This window comes from Camellia sinensis, unplaced genomic scaffold (genome assembly GCF_055761805.1).
Source record: "Camellia sinensis isolate YWXY unplaced genomic scaffold, ASM5576180v1 Unanchor4, whole genome shotgun sequence".
Classification (NCBI taxonomy): Eukaryota; Viridiplantae; Streptophyta; class Magnoliopsida; order Ericales; family Theaceae; genus Camellia; species Camellia sinensis.
This window is the reverse complement of record NW_028129277.1, coordinates 20235001-20241408: the sequence shown is the minus strand read 5'-3', so window position 1 is coordinate 20241408 and position 6408 is coordinate 20235001.

Genomic DNA, 6408 nt, shown 5'->3' with positions numbered 1-6408 from the left:
ACGGCCAAGGCAGCCCAGCCAAAGCCAGCAGCATGCCATGCCAAGGCCAAGGCCAGCAGCATGCCATGCCACGGCCAAGGCAGCCCAGCCAAAGCCAGCAGCATGCCATGCCAAGGCCTAGGCCAGCAGCATGCCATGCCACGGCCAAGGCAGGCCAGCCAAAGCCAGCAGCATGCCATGCCAAGGCCAAGGCCAGCAGCATGCCATGCCACGGCCAAGGCAGCCCAACCAAAGCCAGCAGCATGCCATGCCAAGGCCTAGGCCAGCAGCATGCCATGCCACGGCCAAGGCAGGCCAGCCAAAGCCAGCAGCAAGCCATGCCAAGGCCTTGGCCACCAGCATGCCATGCCACGGCCAAGGCAGCCCAGCCAAAGCCAGCAGCATGCCATGCCAAGGCCTAGGCCAGCAGCATGCCATGCCACGGCCAAGGCAGGCCAGCCAAAGCCAGCAGCATGCCATGCCAAGGCCAAGGCCAGCAGCATGCCATGCCACGGCCAAGGCAGCCCAACCAAAGCCAGCAGCATGCCATGCCAAGGCCTAGGCCAGCAGCATGCCATGCCACGGCCAAGGCAGGCCAGCCAAAGCCAGCAGCATGCCATGCCAAGGCCAAGGCCAGCAGCATGCCATGCCACGGCCAAGGCAGCCCAGCCAAAGCCAGCAGCATGCCATGCCAAGGCCTAGGCCAGCAGCATGCCATGCCACGGCCAAGGCAGGCAAGCCAAAGCCAGCAGCATGCCATGCCAAGGCCAAGGCCAGCAGCATGCCATGCCACGGCCAAGGCAGCCCAGCCAAAGCCAGCAGCATGCCATGCCAAGGCCAAGGCCAGCAGCATGCCATGCCACGGCCAAGGCAGCCCAGCCAAAGCCAGCAGCATGCCATGCCAAGGCCTAGGCCAGCAGCATGCCATGCCACGGCCAAGGCAGGCCAGCCAAAGCCAGCAGCAAGCCATGCCAAGGCCTAGGCCACCAGCATGCCATGCCACGGCCAAGGCAGCCCAGCCAAAGCCAGCAGCATGCCATGCCAAGGCCTAGGCCAGCAGCATGCCATGCCACGGCCAAGGCAGGCCAGCCAAAGCCAGCAGCATGCCATGCCAAGGCCAAGGCCAGCAGCATGCCATGCCACGGCCAAGGCAGCCCAACCAAAGCCAGCAGCATGCCATGCCAAGGCCTAGGCCAGCAGCATGCCATGCCACGGCCAAGGCAGGCCAGCCAAAGCCAGCAGCATGCCATGCCAAGGCCAAGGCCAGCAGCATGCCATGCCACGGCCAAGGCAGCCCAGCCAAAGCCAGCAGCATGCCATGCCAAGGCCTAGGCCAGCAGCATGCCATGCCACGGCCAAGGCAGGCAAGCCAAAGCCAGCAGCATGCCATGCCAAGGCCAAGGCCAGCAGCATGCCATGCCACGGCCAAGGCAGCCCAGCCAAAGCCAGCAGCATGCCATGCCAAGGCCAAGGCCAGCAGCATGCCATGCCACGGCCAAGGCAGCCCAGCCAAAGCCAGCAGCATGCCATGCCAAGGCCTAGGCCAGCAGCATGCCATGCCACGGCCAAGGCAGGCCAGCCAAAGCCAGCAGCATGCCATGCCAAGGCCAAGGCCAGCAGCATGCCATGCCACGGCCAAGGCAGCCCAACCAAAGCCAGCAGCATGCCATGCCAAGGCCTAGGCCAGCAGCATGCCATGCCACGGCCAAGGCAGGCCAGCCAAAGCCAGCAGCAAGCCATGCCAAGGCCTTGGCCACCAGCATGCCATGCCACGGCCAAGGCAGCCCAGCCAAAGCCAGCAGCATGCCATGCCAAGGCCTAGGCCAGCAGCATGCCATGCCACGGCCAAGGCAGGCCAGCCAAAGCCAGCAGCATGCCATGCCAAGGCCAAGGCCAGCAGCATGCCATGCCAAGGCCAAGGCAAGGCAGCCCAACCAAAGCCAGCAGCATGCCATGCCAAGGCCTAGGCCAGCAGCATGCCATGCCACGGCCAAGGCAGGCCAGCCAAAGCCAGCAGCATGCCATGCCAAGGCCAAGGCCAGCAGCATGCCATGCCACGGCCAAGGCAGCCCAACCAAAGCCAGCAGCATGCCATGCCAAGGCCTAGGCCAGCAGCATGCCATGCCACGGCCAAGGCAGGCCAGCCAAAGCCAGCAGCATGCCATGCCAAGGCCAAGGCCAGCAGCATGCCATGCCACGGCCAAGGCAGCCCAGCCAAAGCCAGCAGCATGCCATGCCAAGGCCTAGGCCAGCAGCATGCCATGCCACGGCCAAGGCAGGCAAGCCAAAGCCAGCAGCATGCCATGCCAAGGCCAAGGCCAGCAGCATGCCATGCCACGGCCAAGGCAGCCCAGCCAAAGCCAGCAGCATGCCATGCCAAGGCCAAGGCCAGCAGCATGCCATGCCACGGCCAAGGCAGCCCAACCAAAGCCAGCAGCATGCCATGCCAAGGCCTAGGCCAGCAGCATGCCATGCCACGGCCAAGGCAGGCCAGCCAAAGCCAGCAGCATGCCATGCCAAGGCCAAGGCCAGCAGCATGCCATGCCACGGCCAAGGCAGCCCAGCCAAAGCCAGCAGCATGCCATGCCAAGGCCTAGGCCAGCAGCATGCCATGCCACGGCCAAGGCAGGCAAGCCAAAGCCAGCAGCATGCCATGCCAAGGCCAAGGCCAGCAGCATGCCATGCCACGGCCAAGGCAGCCCAGCCAAAGCCAGCAGCATGCCATGCCAAGGCCAAGGCCAGCAGCATGCCATGCCACGGCCAAGGCAGCCCAGCCAAAGCCAGCAGCATGCCATGCCAAGGCCTAGGCCAGCAGCATGCCATGCCACGGCCAAGGCAGGCCAGCCAAAGCCAGCAGCATGCCATGCCAAGGCCAAGGCCAGCAGCATGCCATGCCACGGCCAAGGCAGCCCAACCAAAGCCAGCAGCATGCCATGCCAAGGCCTAGGCCAGCCGCATGCCATGCCACGGCCAAGGCAGGCCAGCCAAAGCCAGCAGCAAGCCATGCCAAGGCCTTGGCCACCAGCATGCCATGCCACGGCCAAGGCAGCCCAGCCAAAGCCAGCAGCATGCCATGCCAAGGCCTAGGCCAGCAGCATGCCATGCCACGGCCAAGGCAGGCCAGCCAAAGCCAGCAGCATGCCATGCCAAGGCCAAGGCCAGCAGCATGCCATGCCACGGCCAAGGCAGCCCAACCAAAGCCAGCAGCATGCCATGCCAAGGCCTAGGCCAGCAGCATGCCATGCCACGGCCAAGGCAGGCCAGCCAAAGCCAGCAGCATGCCATGCCAAGGCCAAGGCCAGCAGCATGCCATGCCACGGCCAAGGCAGCCCAGCCAAAGCCAGCAGCATGCCATGCCAAGGCCTAGGCCAGCAGCATGCCATGCCACGGCCAAGGCAGGCAAGCCAAAGCCAGCAGCATGCCATGCCAAGGCCAAGGCCAGCAGCATGCCATGCCACGGCCAAGGCAGCCCAGCCAAAGCCAGCAGCATGCCATGCCAAGGCCAAGGCCAGCAGCATGCCATGCCACGGCCAAGGCAGCCCAGCCAAAGCCAGCAGCATGCCATGCCAAGGCCTAGGCCAGCAGCATGCCATGCCACGGCCAAGGCAGGCCAGCCAAAGCCAGCAGCAAGCCATGCCAAGGCCTAGGCCACCAGCATGCCATGCCACGGCCAAGGCAGCCCAGCCAAAGCCAGCAGCATGCCATGCCAAGGCCTAGGCCAGCAGCATGCCATGCCACGGCCAAGGCAGGCCAGCCAAAGCCAGCAGCATGCCATGCCAAGGCCAAGGCCAGCAGCATGCCATGCCACGGCCAAGGCAGCCCAACCAAAGCCAGCAGCATGCCATGCCAAGGCCTAGGCCAGCAGCATGCCATGCCACGGCCAAGGCAGGCCAGCCAAAGCCAGCAGCATGCCATGCCAAGGCCAAGGCCAGCAGCATGCCATGCCACGGCCAAGGCAGCCCAGCCAAAGCCAGCAGCATGCCATGCCAAGGCCTAGGCCAGCAGCATGCCATGCCACGGCCAAGGCAGGCCAGCCAAAGCCAGCAGCATGCCATGCCAAGGCCAAGGCCAGCAGCATGCCATGCCACGGCCAAGGCAGCCCAGCCAAAGCCAGCAGCATGCCATGCCAAGGCCAAGGCCAGCAGCATGCCATGCCACGGCCAAGGCAGCCCAGCCAAAGCCAGCAGCATGCCATGCCAAGGCCTAGGCCAGCAGCATGCCATGCCACGGCCAAGGCAGGCCAGCCAAAGCCAGCAGCATGCCATGCCAAGGCCAAGGCCAGCAGCATGCCATGCCACGGCCAAGGCAGCCCAACCAAAGCCAGCAGCATGCCATGCCAAGGCCTAGGCCAGCAGCATGCCATGCCACGGCCAAGGCAGGCCAGCCAAAGCCAGCAGCAAGCCATGCCAAGGCCTTGGCCACCAGCATGCCATGCCACGGCCAAGGCAGCCCAGCCAAAGCCAGCAGCATGCCATGCCAAGGCCTAGGCCAGCAGCATGCCATGCCACGGCCAAGGCAGGCCAGCCAAAGCCAGCAGCATGCCATGCCAAGGCCAAGGCCAGCAGCATGCCATGCCAAGGCCAAGGCAAGGCAGCCCAACCAAAGCCAGCAGCATGCCATGCCAAGGCCTAGGCCAGCAGCATGCCATGCCACGGCCAAGGCAGGCCAGCCAAAGCCAGCAGCATGCCATGCCAAGGCCAAGGCCAGCAGCATGCCATGCCACGGCCAAGGCAGCCCAGCCAAAGCCAGCAGCATGCCATGCCAAGGCCAAGGCCAGCAGCATGCCATGCCACGGCCAAGGCAGCCCAGCCAAAGCCAGCAGCATGCCATGCCAAGGCCTAGGCCAGCAGCATGCCATGCCACGGCCAAGGCAGGCCAGCCAAAGCCAGCAGCATGCCATGCCAAGGCCAAGGCCAGCAGCATGCCATGCCACGGCCAAGGCAGCCCAACCAAAGCCAGCAGCATGCCATGCCACGGCCAAGGCAGCCCAGCCAAAGCCAGCAGCATGCCATGCCAAGGCCAAGGCCAAGGCCAGCAGCATGCCATGCCACGGCCAAGGCCAAGGCCAAGGCAGCCCATCCGAAGCCAGCAACATTCCATGGCAAGGCCAACGCAGCCCAGCCAAAGCCGGCGGCATGCCATGCCAAGGCCAAGGCCAGCCGCATGTCTTGCCACGGCCTTGTCCCGCAGCGTGGCGTGCCTTGGCCTTGGGCTAGAACATCGCATGCCACGCCCTTGGCAAGCAATCCTGTCCCTCGTGTAATTGCCATTTGGTTTGGCTTTGACTTACGTATATGTTGCCCTGCGAAATGCTTGTCCCTCGGGTAATAGCCGGTTTGGTTGCCTTTGACTTGCGAACACGTTGCTAGTGCTTTCCCCAGTGGAAGCTTGTTGGGAAAAGTATGTCCCTCGGAAGTTGCCTGTTGCGTTTGTTATTTGCATTCGAGCTATCCGATGCTTGCTGGGTTTCTCTAAGAGTTTTTGCACGTTCGTCGGGCTTTTTAATTATTTATTTACTCATAAAAATTATAATAAAATAAATTAAAAATAAAAAAATAATTAAAAAAATTACTATAATTACTAGTGCCTCATCTTATAATTGTTGGAATTTTTCTAGAATTTTTTGAGTATTTTTAGTAATTTTTATTATTTTTTAAGTATTAAAATTGAAATAAATTAAAATAAAATATTCCGGTGGCCAAATATTTTTTTATAATTTTTTTTATGGTGTATTAAATTATTTCATACAACTTTCATGTTGAAAGTTTTGGCAAAAAACCATTACTTTTTAAAAAAACCCCATTATGACTCCTCGAACATGCTTGATGTTTCCTCCTGCCAGATTGAAAAGGGCTTAACAGGCTATTATAAGGGGGGGGCACCTCCCTTAAGGCTGGCCAGCATGGCCAGGCCACAGGCCACGCCTATGCCTAGGCGGGCGCTTGGCACATGCCATCGCTTGGCTTGTGGCATTGGCTTGTGGCATCGAAACTACATAGCCAAGCACGGGATGCGTCGAGTGGCGGCCCGCGGCGGTGGCGGTGGCACGTTGGCCTAGGGCAGCATGCCATGCCACAGCCTTGGCCAGCAACATGGCATGCCAAAGCCTTGGCCAGCAGCATGCCATGCCCTGGCCTTGGCAAGCATGTCATGCCACGGCCTTGGCCAGCAGCATGCCATGCCACGGCCTTGGCCAGCAGCATGCCATGCCCCGGCCTTGGCCAGCATGTCATGCCACGGCCTTGGCCAGCAGCATGCCACGCCACGGCCTTGGCCAGCAGCATGCCATGCCACAGCCTTGGCCAGCAGCATGCCATGCCACAGCCTTGGCCAGCAACATGGCATGCCAAAGCCTTGGCCAGCAGCACGCCATGCCCCGGCCTTGGCAAGCTTGTCAAGCCACGGCCATGGCCAGCAGCGTGCTATGCC